Source organism: Bos javanicus, chromosome 5 (assembly GCF_032452875.1).
Source record: "Bos javanicus breed banteng chromosome 5, ARS-OSU_banteng_1.0, whole genome shotgun sequence".
In the NCBI taxonomy this organism is placed as follows: Eukaryota; Metazoa; Chordata; class Mammalia; order Artiodactyla; family Bovidae; genus Bos; species Bos javanicus.
This window is the reverse complement of record NC_083872.1, coordinates 10812877-10836891: the sequence shown is the minus strand read 5'-3', so window position 1 is coordinate 10836891 and position 24015 is coordinate 10812877. Positions and strand designations below refer to the sequence as shown.

Below are 24015 nucleotides of genomic sequence, written 5' to 3'. Positions count from 1 at the left end.
AGATTACACAAAGAGTTTATTTTTCTTTTTTTCCCTGAGTAACTGAAGTAATGAATTGTCATTTACTGCATGAGGAAGATAAAAAATTGTGTCTGTCCATGTGTAGTTTGAGATGCCTATTAAGCATCTAAGTAGAATGGTCCATCAGACAGTTGGATTTATGAACTTATAGTTCAGAGGGGAAAAGCTAGACTAGAAAGAGAAGTTTGGGAGCCTTCACCGTTTGATAATGTGTTAAGCCATGAGATTAAATGATTTCAATGAGGGAGTAATTATATCAATAAAAAAAGACACTGATGCCTGAGTTGCTCTAACATTTTTAGATCAGAGAGATGAAGAAAAACCAGCAAAAAAAAAAAAAAAAGTAAAGGGTGTCCTGGGAGGCAGTTCTTCATCTAGTCTAAAAGAGATTTTCTAAAGGCATGTCATTTTTTAGTCTATGGAAATACACCTCAGGTCAAAACAAGGACCTAGGTTTGGGGATTTGATGAGTTGAAAAGACCAAGAGAAATTGCAGATAAACACCACTGAGCTCAAAAAGCTGTCACTTTTTAAAAATTTGGTAAAGAAGCTAAGCAACATCCACAAGCAAGCAAAGTGGAATGGGGTAGAGGGCACAAGATACCTGTCCAGTGATTGACAGTCTTTCTCACTAGCTCAGCCATTGCTCACTTCCAGCAGATTTGTCTCCTGGTCTTATTGCAAGGCTCACCTGATGGTCTGCATGTGGTAATTTGTAGGTGGCTCTGCACATTCTGGAGGCCTCAGGGAGTCAATGTGCTTCCTAGTCTGGACAGGAGACCTATATGTTAACTGGGGGAACTAGGCACTCTGGAAGGGCCTCATATTTGATTAGTTTGCAGTTGTATCAACCTCATTTTGATTGGTTAGACCCAAGGTTACACGAGCCATTACATCATTGATTGTATAATGTTTTTGCAAGTTATATCACCCCTTATAATTATATTCCAGAGCTTTCTTTACTTTTCAAAATATGTTTACATCTTTGAGGCACAGCAGATGTTTATCTTCTTTAACTGAGGTGCTCTATGCTCACCCAAAATGAGGTAAACATGTTTACAACTTTAACAACTAGTGAGAAAAACATTTTTATAAGCAAAGAACACTTTTGGTGGGGAAGTTTGTTTACCACTTTAAGCACAGCAAGAGATTTTTATTCATTTGATTAAAATGAAGGATGAGGCATACTTAACAAAACATTATTTCAAACATGACACATGACTGACCATATTATCATTCTTCTGCTTCAGATTCTTCAAGGGTGTACTGCTCTTCTTAAGACAAAGACCGAAATATCTAAAGTGGGTACCAGGGTCCTACAAGGTCTGGCTTCAACACACCTTTACCTCACAATGATCCTTTTCATCCATCCTGCCCCTTTTGATGGAACCTTATGCAGTTCCTCTGCTTGGAAATCTCTTCTGTGACCCCACGCCCCAGCTAGCCTCCATTCACCCAGCTAACTCCCATAAATCTCACAGCGTTTATTTCTTCCTCAGAGAAGCCTTCCCTGACTTTTGTCATTTACTCTTAAAGCACCATATGGTTTTCCTTTTTAACCATTGTATCCTTTGTAATTTAATTTTTATCTGAATCATTATTTTTGCAATATCTTCCTACTTAGAAAGTACGTCCCATTTCATTCCAGCAATAAGCATAATGACAGTTTACATAGCAGGTTTGTATTAATACTTGTTGAGTGAATCAGTAAATAGAAAGTACTTGTCATTGTGTTTTAGTGGAACAGAAAACAGCTTTCTTTTCCTCCTCTTTTTGCATTTATTCTTTTCTTCCCTTTTAAAAAATAACTTTATTTATTTACTTATTTTTGTCTGCTAGGTCTGCATTGCTGCTCAGGCTTTTCCCCAGTTGTGGCAAGTGGGGGCTGTTCTCTGGTTTCAGGGTGGGCTTCTCACTGCCGTGGCTTCTCACTGCAGTGGCTTCTCGTGTGGAGTATGGGCCGTAGGGCACATGGGCTTTGGTAGTTACACCCTGGGGCTCTAGAGCACACGCTCAATATTTGTGGCAAATGGCATACGGGATCTTGTCAGATCAGGGATCACACCCGTGTCTCATCACCACAGTAAGCCTAACATCCATCCGCATACATGGTTGCAATTATTTTTTCCTAGTGATGAGAACTTTTAAGATCTATTCTCTTGGCACGGCATTCTTAAAGTGCTTATTTTTTCCACTTAAAAAAATCCAAGTTGGAAGCAGCATGTTATATTAAGAGATTCTGCATGTAATATGGGCATCTTAAATTTACCATGAAACTGAATTTTTTGCCTTAGAGATGCAGAAGCTAGAATAATGGATATTATAATTCATGCTCAGTGATGCTTCAGACAACAAATGTGACCTGTTGTTTGTCTGAGTATCTAAAATCTATACATTACTTTTTGGAAAAGCACAGCTTACTAAGAAATAAATGTGAGTGGAATTTGACTCATCCATAGTTCTTATAATAAGTTTTGGGATTTTTATAGAACATAACCACAATGCCTGTGGGTATGAGTCATGAAATGCCTGAATTGAATATGCTCACATTCAATCAAAGAATTTTGACAACTCTGTTGACACTTCAATGCTTCCACTCGATGTTTTTAGATTATAATATGTATTCTGGGTTGACTAGCATCCACATTCCTTGATTATTGTTAAATAGGTTTGAAGAAGAACTTCAGACTGCCATCCATCTCATGCTACCCAAAGATTTATTACATGTCCGTGTCGAAAGCCACAGTATTGTTTTTCCCATCTAAGAAGACAACACTGTTGCTTCAGTGCCTGCTGACTGCCCACCCCCACAACCTATTTTTTTTAACTCTAACCCCACTCCAGTACTCCTGCCTGGAAAATCCCATGGATAGAGGAGCCTGGTAGGCTGCAGTCCATGGGGTCCCTGAGGGTCGGACGCGACCCAGAGACTTCACTTTCACTTTTCACTTTCATGCATTGGAGAAGGAAATGGCAACCCACTCCAGTATTCTTGCCTGGAGAATCCCAGGGACGGGGGAGCCTGGTGTGCTGCCGTCTATGGGGTCGCACAGAGTTGGACACGACTGAAGTGACAGCAGTAGCAGCAAACCCAATCATAACACACTTTTTCTTCATTTTCTTGTCTTTTCCTTGCATCATTTGATTCGAGAGACAAAAGAGGGTACAGCTTCTATGATAAGAAATTTGGAGCTTGATTTTAGGCTCCAATGAGTAGGAAGAAGGGATCTTGTTGATTGAGGGTAGAAAAGGGAAGAAACGTTAAAGCAAGCAGAGGATGGGGCAGCAAAAGACTGAAGATGTTGCCCAGCTAGAGCAGCATGCCTTCCAGAAGACAGCTGTAACATCGAGTAAGCTACAGGCTTGAGTTGAACAGAATCATTTAACAAAATTATAGTTTTGATTTGTTAAACTCTGTAAAAGTTGTACCCATTTTTGCCTTTATTCATGCCCTCTCACATATGCTATTTTATTTTCATCATAGTATGTATCACTATCAAAAATGTTCTTATTATTTATCATTTATTTGCTTATCAGTTTGTTGTTTATAGTCTCTTTAGTCCTACTCTGTAAGCTCTGATAGCAGAGACCTTGATGGTTTTGTGCTGGACTGTATGCCCATCACCCAGAGAGGCATACAGTACTGAGTAGACTCTCAAGAAAACTTTTCTAAATGAATTACATAGTGATTAAAGTCCCCACAAATATTTCTTTCTTCTCTGTAAAGTCTTTCCTGATTCCTTTAGAGGAAGTAAGTCATTTGCTCCTAAGTATATTCTTAAGCATGTTTCATTCACCCATGCAGTCATTCATTCATATATTTATTCATTCCTTTGTTCTTTCGTGTATTCATTCTTGTAACAATCATTCATTGATTGTGTGAGGGTATACTCAGCACTGTGAGAAGTAAGAAGGCTCTATGGTTGAATAACACTGGCTGCAGTTACCGTTTAGAGAGGACACAGGAAGTGCAGGCCTGTAGTAGAGATGTGCACAGACATTTATGAGGGTTCATAGGAAAGAGCTATTAATCCAGCCTTGCAGGGGCAGGAAAGGCCTTCAGGAGAAGAGATCTTTTAAGCTGAGGTCTAAAGAACGAGTAGAAGGGAATCATATTACAGAAAGAAGAAACATCATTTGTAAGGTTGAGAGGCTGAAGAGGAGCATGGCAGATGTTAAGAGCTGCATTTTTCATCTGACAGATCCCAGCAGAGAGACAATACCGTGCATCCAGTAAGTACTCAGTAAAGGTTTACCCCAGCGGTTGTGTGGTTTCTTCATTGAAAAACATAATAGTTAGGGAAAATAAAAAATCATCCATAATTTGAGTTATGCTGTGCTTTCCTTACCTTGATTTAAAATCAGTATCATTTCTGTCTCCTGCTACATCAATACACGGCTGAAATAGCATTAATTCCTACCCATATTCTATTTTAAATGTCATGAAGGACAGAATCCATGTCTTCCATGTGGAACCATTACTGCACCACACTTCACATTTGAATGGCACTGCACCTGCTGTCGTGGGTGGCAGAAAGGACATGCTGCTGCTGCTAAGTCACTTCAGTCGTGTCCGACTCTGTGCGACCCCATAGACGGCAGCCCACCAGGCTCCCCCATCCCTGGGACTCTCCAGGCAAGAACACTGGAGTGGGTTGCCATTTCCTTCTCCAGTGCATGAAAGTGAAAAGTGAAAGGGAAGTCGCTCAGTCGTGTCCAACTCTTCGCGACCCCATGGACTGCAGCCCACCAGGCTCCTCCATCCATGGGATTTTCCAGGCAAAGTACTGGAGTGGGGTGCCATTGCCTTCTCCGAAAAAGGACATGAGTACCAACCATTTCCCCATCCTAGACCCTAACTGTTTGTTCTTCCAGAGCCAGGGACTGAACCTGAGTCTTCTACATTGACAGGATATTCCTTACTGCTGCGCCACAAGGGAAGCACTGTACCCTAACCTACCCTATGTCTAAAGGGAAAGCTTCATCCACCTCTATCTTGGGAGAAGGAGAGCAGGTGCTTCATATCTATCAAAAAGCTTTCACTAATCTTTGGCAAAAACAACTACTCGATTATTCTTTCAGTCTTCTGGGTCTTCAGTATATTCCATGCTAGTTAATGCAGAATAACTTTGGAGGATTTCTTGGCAAATGTAATTCATGGCTGGCTTCTCTCTGTTCTTTATGATTTCTAGCCAAGTCCCATCTGTTTTGTAGTTTCAGTAGGAACTTGTCATAGAAGAGATTCACTGCCCACCTAAGATTTAAAGGAGTTGTCACGAAAGCTGCAGAGAGATGTTTCACATCTCAATCTGCAAGAAAAACGCGAATGCTTGTACCCAGGATACATATGAAGCCTGTTAGAGTCAGAAAATGTGTGTTATTATTGAGATAATGAAAAGACATTCAAAATAGATAGTTCAGTAATTACTTCACTCTAAAACAAAACCACCAAAATCACACGGCATATAACAGGATCCCGAGGAAAGGGGCTGCCAGGCAAAGGTCAGCCGTGAACTTGCGTAACATTTAACATCCTACCTGAATGGCCATCTCAGCCCCACAGCCTTTAATCATGTCTAGTTTATCCCTTTCCTCTCCTTTCCTTAGCATTCCCTCCCTTTTCCTGACAATGCACATACAAAACTAGAAACTTTAACACAATTTCATTTAGTTGACACCATTTAAAAATGTGACAGTTTTACACAACAATTGAGATTCTTAGTTTCTCTTGAAAAAAAACAGGCCTTCATTCTTACTTGGTGATAGTTAGAGCTGACAGTGTAAACTCCCTGGATTCTGTTTTTGCCCCGATCCTCACTAATCCCTTCAATCACACACAGACTCTTTTACGTGTTTACATTATGTTTACATTATGTTTTGTTTCTATAGGAGTTTGAATTTCTTTTCTCTGATTTTCTCTTTTAGTCCCCGTATCTCTCATGTATCACAGTGCCTGCTCTTGTAGTTGTCAGTATACGAGTCCTTCCTCTCATTCAACTGTTAGCTCTATGAGATCTCTGCTTCATTTTTTGATTTCCAAAGGGCCTATAATGAGGTTCAATGAATATTTGATGAAAAGTTAATACAGTAGATTAGAAAGTGGCATGGAGTGAAGAAAGGACTGGTTAAAACATTTGGCTCTTCTGTTAATGAACCGTGATCTTCAGCACGATGCATCTCCATCTGGGGTCTCAGTTACTGTGTTTTTAAAAATAGGAAATTTAGTTTAGATGACCATAACTTTCTCTTTGCTCTAGACTTTTATGACTCAGGAGTTCTTTGAACTGGACTTTCCTTAGTTTCTACAAATTTTCCAGCTGGGTCACAAAATCCCCACCCTCTTCGCCATTAAATATGAGTGAGGAATTATTCTGATTATAGTTTTGCAAAGGCAAGCAAGAGAGCATGTCAAGGAAAATAATACTTGGCACATTGTGAATGAGCTTTTAAACCAAATATTTTTAGACTGCATTTATTCTTTGATGTGCCGTTATCTAAATCCTCCTTGCAGGGCTTTCATTTCAGATGTGATTTAGAGTTAATAATATGGTAGGAATCAAGCAATTCTGTCTTCCCAGTTATGCCACACAAAAGGGTAAAATACAGGCACCAGAGAACTCATGATGAAGACTACGCCGAGTCATGTGTTCCTTTATGTTCTGCAGAGCAGAGAGAATTCTGTTGCCATTTGGAAGATAAATAATAATAATTGTAGTAAGTTCTTCTTTATCCCCAGCAGGGCTGTCAGAATCTGAACAGTACCTTTTACAATCTTGCAATGAGGGATACAGGCTCTCTGGTGTTTTGGGGAGGCTCAGAATCGTGTCAGGATTTATTCTGTTTTCCCTGACTTGGCCTCAGACTGATGTCTCAAGTAGAGGAAGTGACATCTTCCTTAAAATTTATCACTGTAGAAATCCATTGTGGACATTTTTAATATAAATAAAGCTTCATATTTTTGTAAACAGAAATTTAGAATTAAAATCGACTAAAATTTTGCCATTATATAGCTCCTTTTAATAATTTTCAAGTGCACACATAAGTGTGAAAAGGATATTTGCCGTGTTTTCCTCTAGTGTCTTTCCCCTTCCTCTCAGCATGGCTGTCTGTGGAGCGTCACGTCTGACTCCCCTGTGTGTAATGTCGGTGAGATGGCAAATTTGATATTAGAGAGAAAAATCATTTCCCAACTTTTGTATTTCTGTATGGAGCCGTCTTCCTCAGCACCACTGACATTTTGAGCCTGAACACTCTTTGTCCTAGGAGAATGTGGTTTGTAGGATGACAAGCGGCATCCCTGGCTTTTGCCCACTAGATGCCAGTAACACCCTCCAATTTTGACAACTGAAAATTTCTCCACGTACTGTCACGGGGGCAAAACTACCCTCGGGTGAGAACTAGCAGTACCGTGTGACTGTGCTGCAGTAGAATCCCAGGCCTCTGATAAAGGGGGAGTGGCCTGGCTGTGCGGAGACTTGGAGGGAAGGAATGGAGCATGCGTGGCCTGCATCTTCTGGATTCCCTTTGGGATCTGTTTGCCGCCAGAGAACATAACCATGGTCTGCTCTTACTTCTGGTACTCCAGCTGGAGCTTGCAATTTTGGTGGCGATTTACTTAATCAAGTGTTCATTTTGTCAGAGCTAGCTAGTAGTCAAATCTGTACTACCATGGCATGCTCTAAAGGTCACACTGGCTTCCCAGGTGGCACCAGTGATAAAGAACCCACCTGGCAATGCAGGAGACGCAAGAGACCTGAGTTCAGTCTCTGGGTTGGAGATCCCCTGGAGGAGGAAATGGAATCCACTTCAGTATTCTTGCCTGGAAAATGTTGTAGGCAGAAGAGCCTGGTGGGCTACAGTCCGTGGGGTAGTGAAGAATCAGACAAGACTGAGCTGCACACATGCACGCACAGTTGACTTTATTGTAAACTGGCACGATTTAGGTGAGTGGCTTTAGGACTCGGGATTTTGTGAGTGCAGGCTCCATTGTCGTTTTGATCTTGACAGGTCATCGCAGCATAAGGTGGCTTTATCCGCAGTCAGTTGACTGTATCTCAGCAAAAATGGGCCACGATGGCCTTGCCACATGTTGACTGCTTGGGCTCTAGAATGCAAGCTGCCGCGTAGCTTGACTGTAAGCAGCATGCCGCCATGGCACTGCCAAAGACACGGAGAATGCCTTTGTTATTTTCTGCACTTCAATAAGGAGAGAACGTTTGCCGCTTATATTCTGCTTTTTCAGCCAGGCCTTCAGATTGGGACTTTGAATAGCAGAGGCTCTTGAGTTCCAAATGAACTACACTAATGAATTTCAAACTTTAAATTATTAGTGCCAGGCCTGAACAGACAGTGCTAGATCAGCTGCCTGAAATTCCATCCTTCTTTTTGTGGCCTTAACCGCATTCCTGGAAGAGGAAGAGCTAACATTTTTGATTCATGTTGCTTATCCACATGTTCCTGCACATACACCCTTCACTACCATCACTACATGGTCTCAAAATGGCTTGGCCTTTATTCATTACAGAAATTCTAAGCTTAGTTTAAATTTCAGAGGCCCAAGCTGATTTTATTTATATTAGGTTGGTCAGTTTTGGAACTTAGGGAATAAAAAGTAAAATTAAGTAGTTTTTTGTTTTTTGTTTTAACCTTCAAGAGAATATTCCTTCTTCTTTGTCGGAGGCAGAAAAGAACCCAAAGAAACATTGCAAAACCAAAAGTTATGAAAGTAATTAAAGAGGCCTGTGCCTGAAACAGCATATCTTGGAATCACAGTTCCCAAGAAATCAAGAAATGGTTTGGAAAAATAGGTTTCAGATATATACTCAGAAAGGAGCAAGAGAAGAATACAAATAAAGAAGAAAGACAAGTATACTTGAGAAAGAGAAAACATCCTTTAATTTTACAATCATAGGTGATATTTTAGACAGGAAGAGAAAAATGGCATTAGATCTTCAAGGCTACAATAAACAGATATTTTAAAAAATAAAAGAAAATGCTTCCTGGTCTCATTTCTTGAGAAAGTATAAAATAAAAGGAATTATTTCTGTTACTCACAAGGAGTAACTGGGATCAGGTAACGTCTAATAGAGGAAGAGAGACAAGATCTTAATGAGCAGGATAAAATGCTACACCAAGTGAAGGATCCAGTAAATTGCTGACGTTGATCAGCAGTTACTCAAGTAAAGCTACACAAAGTGAGCCCACCTGGACACACACACCCCTGAATAGCTGTATCAAACAGTTTTAATATAGAGGATTTGAACCTATTGAGAAGAGAAAACTAGGGACACTGATATAGAAACTCCAGAATTACTTGGTTAGCTTTCAAGGTGACAGCTATTGTCACCAAGCCTGCGTATATTGCCTCTGTCTTAAAGGATAGAACATCACGAATCCAAAGGAAGACACAGACAGAATGATAGACTCAGGGAAGTTGAGCAGAATGAGAATAGAGTCCATGACTGCTCTGAGTGTTTGCCTGATAGAAGAGCATCTCCTAGGTGAGATTAACCGACTTGGGGAAAATAAAGGTGGATATAATTTGTTTGAATTATGGGAGTTTTTTAGCAGCCCCATAAACTTGATGTTTTTGTCTAAAGCAGACACCAGGAAAACAAAATCTAGAAAAATATCGATGAAAGATAAAGTTTGAGCCAGGAAACAAAGATGGGAAAACAAAGAACAACGCATTCAAATTAGGCCAATAGTGCTAGCTCCACCTCTCTGAACTAGGAAAGAGTCAGGTAAATTACAAAAGCTGGACTAAGCAGAGTAGGAGAATATCAATGGGAAAATAAAATGAATAGCTATGTAGAAAAGTATGCATGAGAAATATCTGGAACTTTCAAAAGCTTCAAGAAGACAACGTTTTGGGGAGCACATGGCCGAGGTATTGGTCTTTACTGGACCTTGAGCCGTGAGCTTCAAAATTTCGACAGCAGCATCAGTTCAGGAATCTGCTGAAGGAGAGTCTGTGGTTGAGCAAATGTGGAGATCAAAGGTGATAACCTTCCCAAGCATGCTGGTTTCACAAGCCTAAAATATAATACAATGAAAAACAGTGAGAGCAGCCACTGTGCTTGGACCCAGGAGGAAGTGGAGACTTAGTGTAGAATCACAACATGAGAAGCACAGATTCCAGTGGGAGATGGAAATAAGGAACTTTTGAATATGCTGAGCAAAAACAAATTAGACCTGATCACTGGGAATCCCACATTGCAAATTTTTTAACTTTGCAAGGAAATAGCAGTATCAGTGTGTTTAGCCAAGCATTTGCCAGGTTAATTAGGAAGGAAAATTTTTCCAGAGAGAGGGAACAGTGTCTTCAAGACTAAGAGGCATGAGATAAATGTCACAATTGGAAGATTGCAACTAGATCAAGTGATGGAATAAAGTAATAACCAGAAATGAAGTCAGAGGCTAGATCTCATGTTAAAAAAGAAAAAAAAAAAGCCTGATCTACAGTATTTACACTCAGTACAACATACTGAGTGTATGTTAGAAGGGAATATGAAACCAAAAAATAAACATTTTTTAACATAAAGTTTTAATAATGGAAATATTTTCTTCTTGGTGAAATGTCTTGGGAAAAGCGGCAGTTAGCAATATTCACAGTAAGATTGATAAAACTGAGCTGGGAAGGGAAGAGGTGTTACTGAAAGTGGCAAATACATATAGTCTGCTGTGTCTGTTGTCTGCTGCTGCAGATCAGTGTGCCCCCCAAATGTAGTAGATTAAAACTACAGAAGTTTATTACTCTATGATTCTGTGAGTTGGGTGGGTGACTTCTGCTGGCCTCACTGGAGCTTCCTCACGGGACTGTATTCAATTGATGGACTGCTTGGGGATTGTGCTTAGCTGACGCATCTGGAATGACAGGCACTTTCTCTCCATGCACTCTTATCTCAAAAAGGCTTGATAGAGCTTCTTTACGCAGTCTTGGATTTCCAAGTGTGAGGGGGCACAGCTACAAGGTCTCATGAGTCCTAGGTTCAAGAACCTGTACAACATCACTTACATGACATTTTATTTGCCAAAACAAGCTACAAGATCAGCCCACTGATGATGCCAAATATTGTGGCATATTTTGTGATGCAAAATATGCAGCAAAATATTGTGGCCATATTTTCAGTCCATCCAATCAGCTAATAAACTGTTGACATTTTGTGGTCAAAATCAGTTGAGAACTGACCTCCAGTATCTGAATTAAAATCCACCTACCAGCCTATGATGTCATCTTCCTAGACTTAAGTCTTGGGGTTCTGTAAATGCTGCTCACAGAGAGGCCCCATATCACATAAATTATTTTCTCCCCTCTGTACAATATTTGTTTTCCATAGAATTCATTTCTGTTTTCTTTTATTCTTGTGTGATTTTTTTGGTACGTAGTTTATATTAAGTTCATCCATCCCCACTCTCCCACATTATTTTTTCTTGATACATTTAAAAACAGAAGGTATTCTCCAGTTTTCTCTTCCTGAAGGTATTTACTCTGGTGAATTCTGACTTGCTCCAATCTGATTGGTCAGAAGAATGGCTGTCTCCTTGAAATTTCCCCTTAACCCATTCTTGTGTTTGTTTCTCCCCTTCATGGATATTATCTTTTTCTTAGAAAACTCCCTCCTACTAGGGAAATGCATCCTTTAGAAACTTTTTGCAAGATGGTGAAATTTGGAAGCCATGCATGTCTATTAAAAATGCCCTTTTCCTACCTTCCCACTTAATTGAAAAAAAAATCTAGATTAAAAATAATTGTACAGAATTTTGGAAGTATTCTTCTGCTGTCTTCTAGATTTCAATATTACTCTTAAGATGTTTATTGCCTTTTAGATATCGATCATGTGAATAAATCTCTGTTCTGTTGGAAGGTCTTAGAATCTTCTCTTGCCCTCCATCTTCTCAAACTGTAATACTGATGTTATTTGATTTGGGCTAATACTCCCCATCGTGTACCAATGTCAGTTCAACTTGACAAACCCTGTTCTTTATTTCTGAGGAATTTTTTTCATATTTTTCTTTCTACTGCTTTCTTTATTCTCCATTTTTAGAATTCTTATTATTTGCATGTTAAAACACTTGGTTCAAAAAAATGTCTAATCTTTTCTATGCTATTTTCTCTCTTTTCCACTATCTTTAATTTTATCATTCAGTCCTTCTCTTAAATATTTCATTGTTATGTTTTATATTTCCATGATCTCTTTTGCTCTCCAAACATTCCTTTTTTGTAGGACTATTTATATTTCATGGTATACTAATTTCTAAGAATCACAGAGGTTGAACCTTTTGTCTGTTCTACTTAGTACTGAATTCATAGTGCCTGACACATAGAAGGCACTGAGATAGCTGTTTAATGATTGTCCATGGACATAAGAACTTGTTGATGGTAGATTTCCTTATAGGATTAGTCAAATCGAATTTAAAATATTCAGTCATAGTTTTTAGCATGCTGCTGCTGACTTCAGTCGTGTCTGACTCTGTGCGACCCCAGATGGCAGCCCACCAGGCTCCCCCGTCCCTGGGACTCTCATTTACTTAATTTAACCACAGAATGTTCTATGTCATGTGGAATATATTTAAATTTCTCATTTTAACATGTTCAATCATTTTTCCCATCTTCGTGAATTCCTCTTAATGCTTACCATAATAGTCTACACAAAGTGCTTCATCTCAATTTTACTATGCAAGTATATTCATATAAATATCCAAAGATCTATATACAAAATGGTATACATTACAGTATACATTGCACTTGCTTTGTAAACAAGCAAGTGCCCATTAGTTTGTAAAGTGTAAAGTAAATGATGGTATAGTCATATAATGGGACACTGTACTGATTTTAAAGAGCATGAGGAAGACCTACGTGTGCTGATATGGAAAGATGTCTGAATTTCGTTTTAAGCAAGGTGTGAAACAAACAAACAAAAAAATAGGTGGTATTCTACTTGTATAAAAAATGAATAGGCACAGAATTTATTATCCCATTCATACAAATAAAGCCTGGGTTGTTGTCAGAGGTGGAGGGAACACAGTCTCTACCTCCTTTGGTACCTTATTATAGGAATTAATAAAACTTATTAAAATAAAATTTATTCTAGGAATCAATAAAAAAATATATATCAATAAAACCATTTTCTTATTTATGTAAGACAAATTTTAAGTTATTTCTTTATATATTACTCACTGTATTTCAGGTACCCTTTTATGTACATGTGTCCTTCAAGTACTTTACAAGTATTCACTTTAATGCAATTCTCACCATTATTGTCTGCATTTCTAGAAGAGGATTCTGAGACACAGAGAAATTAACTAGTCTGCGTAAATTTATTACCTAAGGTTTGAATCTAAAAGATTCATGTTCATAGCCTGTTCTTTGACCACTATAGTATCCATTTTTTTAACCATTCTTTCAGCCCAAAGCATTTCTAGCTAGTATATGGTTGGAAGAGCCAACCTTGATCACTTTAAAGTTATAGTTAAAAATTATAGTTGCTTATCCCAGAGAAATTGGAGGAGAAAATGGCAACCTTTTCTAGTAGTCTTACCTGTAAAATCCCATGGACAGAGAAGCCCGGCAGGCTTTAGTCCACGGAGTTGCAGAGTTGGACATGACTGAAGCAACTGAGCACATTCCAAAGAAAGTGAGTTTTTAAACCTTTTCATCAAACTGCTATTTAATATGCACCATTACTCATATCTTCCTCTGTTAGATTACAACTCCTATTGGTATTTCATTTTTATATCTGCATCCTTATAAAGTCATAGATTCCAGACTTGCATTTTTCTCACCTGGTGCTGGAAGCAGCCAAGAAATATTTGTAAACTTGAAATCTAAGAGGTAGATTTTCACCACAAGAAAAAAAAAAGGTAACCATGTGAGGTGATGGATTGACAAATATGTTAAATTATCTTGATTGTGGTGATCACTTTATAATGTATACATATATCAAACCATTAAGCAGTACACCTTAAATATAAACAATCTTTATTGGCAATTTTATCTCAATAAACCTGAAAAATACCTTCCTTTGTACTTTGTACTTTTCCTAATGTCTTCTTTTCTGTAGCTAGAGATACAGTCAGCAAACTGACAGATTCATCATAGCATGAGTTCAGGCTAGGCTTAGGAGATGGATTCTCCTGCATACCCTCTCCTAGCCCTCTGAATTAAGCCAAACATTGCTTTTTAAAGCTTATAAAGTGCACCATTGTTTAGTCACTAAGTTCTGTCCGACTCTTTGCAACCCCATGGACCATAGTTTTAATTAACTCATATTTATATATTATGACTGGCATGCCAAATTTATTTCATTCCTACAACATTAAAGAAAATATAGAAGATTAGAATAATATATTCTTAAACACTCTAGCTAGGGGGCTTCCCTGGTGGCTCAGCAGTAAAGAATCTGCCTACAATGCAGGAGATGTGAGTTTGATCCCTGGGTTGGGAAGATCCCTTGGAGAAGGAAATGGCAACTCACTCCAATCTTCTTGCCTGGGAAATCCCATGGACAGAGGAGCCTGATGGGTTACACAGTCCATGGGGTTGCAGAGTCAGACATGACTGAGTAACTAAATAACAACAGTCTAGCTCAGTTCCCATTCTCGTATTTAAAATAATTATTTTATGAAAGGGACAGGTAGATGGTTGATTTTAATTTTATTCATTTTCCCTAGAAGCCCCTGGGAACCCTCCTGTCTGTGGTCTAGTTTACCCTTCTGATAAACCCTAACTACCCCTTTCTATAGCATTGTCTCCTACTGAGAGAAAACTGTTTCAAAGGATAGTGGGCATCATCAGTGGTACTCTAGCTCTACCCAGGCCCCCTCACATTCCTGATCTGTGCGTCCATCTCCAGGTTCTATGTGCCTTTCCACACAAAGTGCGTGCCCTGTCTAGAACGACTTTCCCTGCAAATGCAGAGAGCAGGACGTTCCTGGGAAGTCACCAGCAGGGCCATTAGGCAATGACTGACTTGTTATATGAAAGCCCAGATCCTCTGCCTGCAGTGAGGACAAATTCCGAGACAGAATTTACATTCCAGAGATCCCGATGAGATCAGGCACGACTGGAGCTTTGTCTGAAATCACACCCTTTCTTGGCTTCTTCCCCTTCCCTGTTCTGATTCTCTCGCTCCATCCACGTTTTTCTGGGAACACTTCTTCAATAAACTACTTGTACATGAAGCCCTATTTTGAGCTCTACTTCTGGAGATGCCAACTTCCTATCCTAAGACATGAAAGAACAGATCTTCATCGGGCTTTTTTTTTTTTTTTAATTTGACATTCATTTTTGTCTGCGCGGGGTCTTCCTTGCTGTATGACTTTGTCTAGTTGTGATGACTCCTGTCTAGCTGCAGTACTTGGGCTTCTCACTGAGGTGGCTGCTCATTGTGGAGAGCGGGCTCTAGGTACACAGGCTCGGTAGTTGCAGCAATGGGCTCAGCAGTCGCCTCTCGTAAGCTCTAGAGCACAGGCTCAGTAATTGTGGCACAGGCTTAGTTGCCCCACTGCACGTGGGATCTTCCTGGACCAGGGATCCAACCCGTGTCTCCTGCATTTGCAGGCAGACTTCCAATCGCTGGACCACCAGAGTAGTGCTTTTGTTATAAGACTCTTACAAGAGTCTTCTCAAACTCAATGTTCACCTAAGTGTCTGTGTTTTTGAATGAGCTAGATCTGTTTGCTTTAGTAGGATTTTTCTCCCCATCAACTTAATTCATACTATGGTGGTATGTTTGTGTTTTTGTTTCTTTTTCTTGAAATTTATTTCTAAAATTTAGCGTTCTTCTTGCTACTGGCTGTGTCTTGCACTCCAGAGCCTCCTAAAAACTGTATTATTCACCATCAATTCTTCCTCAAGAGTTCAGATTGATTCCCAAATAAATATTTTGAGATCTTAAATAATTTTATGCATGCATACACATACCAGTGCATGTGTGTTAAAATGTCTGTTTGGTAGGACAAAGTCCTTTAATCTTTCACTCTTTCTGCTCCTAGGTTACTATTTCTGATTATGTGGATTGGTGCATCAGAATGACCTGAATCGGGGTGATTTTTGCTGTTACTCTCACATGAAAATTATTTTACATCATGATTCGTTATACACATAGATACCCACACATTCCTACAGGATCTTCCCAACCCAGGGATCGAACCTGGGTCTCCTGCCTTGCAGGTGGATTCTTTAGCTCAGAGCCACGAGGGAAGCCCATAGATGTATACACACACATATAACTGAAGTAGTGTTTTAAAGAAAACAGTACTTATTCTCATTACATATAGTATGATCTGATTATATGTAATAAGAGTAAGTATTGCTTTCTTTAAAATGCTATGAAGTAGTATTGCATTCTACTTCGTATTTTGACTCCACTTTAAAATACATTAACATTAAAGCATCCCTTTGTTCTCAAACTTCCTGTTTCTATTTATTTTGCTCATATAATCTTAATGCATTGTAATTGTTATGATTCAGTGTGCTTTATTGATTTACTTTTACAATTTTCTGCAATAAAGGTACATATAAAATTTAAATTTAAAAAATGAGACTTCCTCTGACTATAAAATCCTTTTAAAATTTTTATGCGGGATTAAGTTATGATTTTACAACTAGTAGTAATGCATAATTGATGAAAATAGCTAATGTTTACATATTTTGATAATTCTTAAACATAAAAAGTAAAATTATATTGTAAATATCCCTTAAGTGAAAGTCTGAGCCACCAGGGAAGCCCAAGTATCCCTTAATGAAGTACATATTTGTTTTGAGGCAGTCATTCTTGTCAATTCATATATCCAAGAATGACTATGATTTATCACTAAATAAAATGGGATTCAGATCCATTTTTTAATAAAAATAAGCACTAAGACATTTTATTCACTTAAGTATGAATGGAAGAAGGTAACTAATCACTAATGTATTTTAGTTCATTGAATTGTTTCTAAGTTATATATCAAAATCACACAGTGATCTATAATAAAACACTATTTTTAATGACCTATCAATAAGTGCCTTAATTAAATCCTCCATTAAATAAGTGAAAGGGGACGATTAGAAACCACCTGTCATCATAAGGCTGTCTAAGTCAGTCATTACAGTCATTCACTGAATATACAACAGTATTTAAATTTGTTCCATTGTTTGGCATCCTGATGATTTTTATACCTGGGGGTCAATGTACCCTAGTAAGATTCAGGATGGATGAGAGGATATCTTTGGCTCATAAAACGGAAGACAGATTGTTGTGAGAGGAGAGATGGAGAAGAACACGTCAGAAACTTGCTGAGATGTGTTCTTATGCACACATGGTTTAAACAAGTGGGCATATGGGAATTAAGTACCCGAAAATCTATTCCTTTGAAATTATCTTGAAAAATCTTCATATACTTTGAGCTACGTGAGTGACTCAGCCTGAAGACTTCTGCCCTAGGGTTTGTATACTTAGGAATGAGATTGTTTTATCATAACAATGTGCATGATTAAGATAATTATTTGAGGGACAAGTGATTGTCAAATAGTTATTCTAATTTATACTCCCATCAACAGCAGTTAAGAGCTGCCAATAGCCCACATCCTTATCAACACCTGAGACTGTCAGGTTTTTCAACATTTGTCAATCTGGTATGCATAAAATGAGAGCCAATTATAGTTTCATTTTGTATTTCTTTGATTACAAATTAAGTTGAGCAGCTTTCTATGTTTATTGGCCATTCAGGTTATCAGTTTCCTTTTTTAATGATTTTTCAGGGTTATATATTTTGTCCAGTGTTTGGTTGTCTTTTTCATTATTTATTTGAAATATTTTCACATGAATATATAAAAATCTATAGTATACTTTTATGTAAGTATATTAGATGCAATCCTTTATTGGCTGATGTGTTATAAAACATTCTTATTTGTGGCTTATATTTTCACTTTCATATCAAGTTTTTTGATGAACAGTACTTAAAATTTTAATGTAGAAAAATGTATCACTTTGTCTTTTTGTGCTATGGGCCTTTTGTAAGAAATCCATTGTTATCTGAACATCATAAAGATATTCTTCTATATGTTCTTCTAAAAGCTTTACTTTTCACATTTATATTCTACCTAGAAGCATTCCTTCCTCCTTCCTCCCTCCCTTCCTTTCTCCCTCCTTTCTTTCCTTCCTCTATCTCTTTCTTTTTCTCCTGGGATAATAAAATGTCCAGGCACAATTTGTCGAAGAGCCATTTCACCACTGAATTTATGATACCACCACTTTTATACATTAAGGGTATGACACTTCCTCTGCCTCCCTGCTCTATTTGCTTCTGAATCAATACCAAACTGTCTAATTACTATAACTTTCATAGTAAATATTAATATCAAGTAGAGCATGTAACCCCACCTTTGGCTTCTTCACTTGTATCCTGGTCATTCAGCATAAATGTTAAAGTTATGTCATATTATTTCCCAATGAAATTATATTAACTCTGCTCTGCTGCTAAGTCACTTCAGTCGTGTCCGACTCTGTGTGACCCATAGACAGCAGCCCACCAGGCTCCCCCATCCCTGGGATTCTCCAGGTAAGAACACTGAAGTGGGTTGCCATTTCCTTCTCCAATGCATGAAAGTGAAAATTGAAAGTGAAGTCGCCCAGTCGTGTCTGACTCTGTGCAACCCCATGGACTGCTGCCTACCAGGCTCCTCCATCCATGGGATTTTCCAGGCAAGAGTACTGGAGTAGGGTGCCATTGCCTTCTTATATTAACTCTAGAGGTTAAATTTGATAAAAATTGACATTAAAAAATCATAGTCCCCTATTTTTGAATATTGTATACCTTTATTTTTAGTCAGATACGTCTGCACGTCTTATAGGACAGTTTTATAGGTTTATGCCAAGCAGTAAGGAATTGTTAGATATTGATCTTACAGTTAGCCACCTACCTGAACTTAAATAATTTGTATATTTAAGTTTTATATACAGTCATTGTCTCTCTGCAAACAAAGGACAGGTATGTGACTTCCCAGGTTTTTCCATGTCAGAGTTAAAACCAGAAGTTCAGCTCTTTCTTAGAGCCCTGTGCTGCTCACTCCCCTGCCACCCATTTTATAAGGGATCCACTCCCAAATGCTATCTACTTAGAGGCATTTTGAGGGCTTCCCTGGTGGCTCAGACAGTAAAGAATCTGCTTGCAATACAGGAGACCCAGATTCAATCCCTGAGTCAGGAAGATCCCCAAGAGAAGGAATGGCTACCCACTCCAGTATTCTTGCCTGGAGAATTCCATGAACGAGGAGCCTGACAGGTCACAGTCCATGGGGCCACAGAAGAGTTGGGAACGACTTGGTGACTGAGCATGAGAGCGAAAGGCATCATGGAGCACAGGCTTGGCAATAGGCTCACGTTGACTGCACCATCAAATCAAGATCAACTGATACTCTAACTTGCCACAAAACCAAACAAAGTACAACAACCTCATGTATTATATCTGGACCCATGGCTTTCATACAACACTTTCCCAATTTTCTTAAACTTCTCAGACTGCTCTTTCCCAGCCTCCTTCATCAGTTTCTCTTCCTTTCCTTGAAATATTGGCAGTCTTAAGATCCTTAAAAGGATCCTTCATAATCATTTTCTCTTTAAGCTACACTCCTTTTGGTATCTTCATCACTTCAGTGAATATTCAGCTAATTTAAAATCTCAAAATTTTACTTCCATCGCAGTCCTTTTTTAAAACTTTAAACATATAGATCCAATTGCCTTTCATCATTTCATCATTGAATTTTTAAGAAACATCAGTAAATATTTTTGATTGATGGAGTGATCAAAGAATGTTCTGAGCTTCTTTTTCCTACAGTGTTATTAATCAGTGAGCTTAGTAACTAGTGCTTGAAGATCATTGTTAGAGTCAGGATGAAGCTCAAAGGCAAAAAAAAAAAAAAAGGCTTGTTTCTTTCCTCCACATGTGATTGTACACATCTTGAAAATACAGTAGATACCACAATTTTTTCATTCTTAAAGGGCTCATAACATGTTTTTTAACACTTGAATAATGTTAATTTGTTAGGGGAAAAAAGTGCCCAGAATAACTGACTCTGCCTTTGCACTTATTTTACCTGTTTATTGATGTGCACAAGTCAAGTAGCACTGACATCGCATTTATGTTGGCCTTAAAATTATGAATTGATGAGATTGGGGGGAGATAATGAAGAGGAGGCGGTCAGAACTTGGAAAATGGAAAGAAAAAAAAAGATCAACATGTAGATTATTCAGATAAGATATAATTAGATTTACTCTGCCTTCTTTTGAATGTAAATAATCTTACTATATGAAAAAAGGAAGGGATTCTGTCAAACACCTTGAGCTTGAATGCTAGTCTGATATTTGAGTAAATTTCTTAATCTAACTAGCTTTATAATGTGTAAAATAATGCATGTAGAGGAATGATGGCAGTGACTCTCCTTAGGAAAATTGTCAATAAATATTGAAAAAGCAAGAGAGTTCCAGAAAAACATCTATTCTGCTTCATTGACTACGTGAAAGCCTTTGACTCTGTGGATCACAACAAACTGGAATATGCTTGAAGAGATGGGAATACCAGACCACCTTAACCTGCCTCTTGAGAAACCTGTATTCAGGTCAAGAAGCAACAGTTAGAACCGAACATGAAACAACAGACTTGTTCGAAATCGGGAAAGGAGTACATTAAGGCTGTATATGTCACCCTACTTATTTAACTTATATGCAGAGTACATCATGAGAAACGCTGGGCTGGAAGAAGCACGAGATGGAATCAAGATTTCCAGGAGAAATATTAATAACCTCGGATATCTAGATGATACCACCCTTCTGGCAGAAAGCTAAGAGGAACTAAAGAACCTCTTGATGAAGATGAAAGAGGAGAGTGGAAAAGCTGGCTTAAAAGTCAACATTCAGAAAAAGAATATCATGACATCCGGTCCCATCACTTCATGGCAAATAAATGGGGAAACAGTGGAAATAGTGATAGACTTTATTTTCTTGGGCTCCAAAATCACTGAAGATGGTGACTGCAGCCATGGAATTAAAAGACACTTGCTTCTTGGAAGAAAAACAATGATAAACCTAGATAGTGTATTTAAAATCAGAGACATTACTTTGCCTACAAAGGTCCATATAGTCAAAACTATGGTTTTACCAGTAGTCATCTATGGATATTAAATCTGGACAATAAAAAAGGCTGAGCATGGAAGAATTGATGCTTTTGAACTGTGGTGTTGGAGAAGACTCTTGGAAGTCCTTTGGACTGCAAGGATATCCAACCAGTCAATCCTAAAGGAAATCAGTCCTGAATATTCATTGGAAGGACTGATGCTGAGCTGTAGTTCCAATACTTTGGCCATATGATGTGAAGAACTGACTCATTGGAAAAGACCCTGATGCTGGGAAAGATTGAAGGCAGGAGGAGAAGGGGATGACAGAGGATGAGATGGTTGCATGTCATTACTGACTCAGTGGACATGAGTTTGAGCAAACTTCAGGAGATGGTGAAGGACAGGGAAGCCTGATGTGCTGCAGTCCATTGGGTCACAAAGACTGGGACATGACTGAGCGACTGAACAACAAATTAAAACAAGGCAGAGCATTAAAGTCCTACAGGATGTAGGTGTATAAATAGATGTCAGAAGTTAAGGGGTCCAATTGTCCACTTATTACTGAAGTTATTGAACACCAATTTAGAATTATTCAATCAGACTTGTTTTCAGGTTTTTAACATTTCCCAACCAAATTCTTAAAGAAACTCCTGGAGAAGGGAATGGTACCCTACTCCAGTACTCTTGCCTGGAAAATCCCATGGACAGAGGAGCCTGGGAGGCTACAGTCTGTGGGGTTGCAAGAGAAGGACACGACCTAGCGACTAAACTTCTTAAAGGAACAGAACACTTCTTTAGTCCTTCCTTGGGATATAGAATCAGAAGATAGTTAAAAGAAGTAACAAGTTTTCTTCTTTAGCTCCTAAGGCTTTTCACCAGACTGATACATCCTGAGCTTTAGGTTTCATGCACACTTCACTGAATTAGCCTGAACAGTTTGAAAAGAAAGACTGTCTTCTAAAGACAAACAAAAAAACTACCTTTAAATTCTCTCAACTCTGCCTAGCCATTGTGGAATCAGTTGAATATTCTGAAGATGTACTATTCAAGAAGATGTACGTCCAAAGTTGAACCTTCATGCTACTCTGGTTTCTCCAAGAACAGTTCCTTTTCCCCTAGTAAATGCTGCAAAAATGTACAAAGAGTAACTAATAACCTGAGATTGTTTTTATGTATTATTCGTTGCCTGATTCATTGTGGTCAGATTGCTTCTCATCCTACAAAAACCTAACCTCCTCATGGGCAGCCCTATATTGCCTGATTCTTTTATGCCTCCACATAAGTTTTCTGCACATTGATGACTCAATAAAGACCTGACAACTGGTTATATTTTAGGTTCGTATATTCCAAGCAGAGGCATAAAGAGGCATTTTATTAGAAAAACTTCTGACTGAACAAGCATAGCCTTCTAAAGAAGGAACATTTGGGAAATATATTTGTTAAAGAGACACTCAAAGGTACCTCCTTCTAAAAGGGCGAAAAAAAAAAAAACCCACAAAAAACCCTGAAGCCAGTTGCATATCAGAAATGGCATCCATTAATCTCTTTGCCAAGCAGCATGAAGCAAAGAGGCCTTTGAAAGCAGTTGCCCTTAAGAATGGAGTCATGGTTTAATGTGTTTGGTTTGGAGCACCTTGCTTTTAGAGGCCAGCACCTGCACCGGACTGACAGAGCCACTGCTTCTGGGAGCAGATTGGGTAATGATGCTGATGACATTTATGGTCCAACATTTCGAGAATTAATTTACAATGGAAATAGTTCTTCGTACGGTGAATACATCATTGCAGTGAAAGATTGACTCCCAGTTTATCAGCTGTAAACTATGCAGCCCAGCTTAAGTCCTTTAGAAGGCAAGCATTAGAGATATCACTGAGAGCTCTGTAGGGTTCATAATTCACTGAGAGAATGTTTGAAATGTGAGGGTATATGCCGCTACAGTAAAATCAAGAGCAAAAACATAGGAAGGGATTTGGTAGAGGAGAAGAACAATGAAGAAATGTGTTCCAGGTGGCTCCATGTCTCTTCCCTTCTCTGGTCAGACTTTCTATGAAGCCACGCTATTTGATCTCTGATAATCCCCTGTATTTCACTTCAGCAATTCCCATGAAAAAATTTTTCATCATTGTGTTTCTCTTCTTTATCACTAATTTATAGCCAGCCCATCATTTTTATTAGAAAAACTTCTGTAAATGTGTTATGGAAAGTAACATAAAGTGTGCATCTTCATATTGCTTTAGAATTTTGTTAAAGGTTTACATGCCCTTCATTTCCAGTCTTCAGCGAAGACTAATATTTTCCTAGGACTTCTGGAATATTCTCCAAATATCTCTGACCATCTATGTTTTTCAGGGGGAGATGACTCTCTACTGAAAAAAAAATACATGAGGGAGGGATAAAGTTGTAATAAATGTACATCTAAATGTTAAAGTATGGCTGGAGGAATGAAGCTTGTCTTTAATTATAAAAATTAATACAAATTATGCAGAGGGATGGGCATAAACTATCATGCTTCAGTAAGCTAAAACTAATGATTGCTAAAGGCTAAATATTGAGAGTCAGAGATAGTGGAGTTGCAAATTATGAGCACCTATTCTTGGCCCTGAAATAAACTTGGAATAAGCTCTTGGATTGAAATCATTATATTCATGTGTCTTTACCATGGTCTTCCTCAAAGATGTCTTGAGTATGAATAATATGTGGGAAGTGTCAGTTTTATAGGGGCACTCTAAATGATCACTGAGGCAGTAGGGAAAGATGTATACTCCAATTAGCCTTCACGAAGCCCTTTGTCAGAGTGCTGTATGAACTTGATGGGTTTTTAGTAAGTCTGCTAAGTATCCTTCATATACACCTTCCTGCTCTCCCAATCCATCCCAACCCTTCCTTCTTTGGGTCAG

General features: G+C 38.5%; 1 long non-coding RNA gene across 1 annotated transcript; it reads right to left on the bottom strand.

The window, feature by feature from the left end:
- Positions 1–7923: 7923 nt before the first annotated feature.
- Positions 7924–13637, bottom strand: LOC133247162 (uncharacterized). The gene is made up of 2 exons (XR_009736284.1): positions 13563–13637; positions 7924–8178 (listed from the first exon to the last, which is right to left on the bottom strand). It is a non-coding gene; the product is annotated as an uncharacterized LOC133247162 (long non-coding RNA).
- Positions 13638–24015: the final 10378 nt, after the last annotated feature.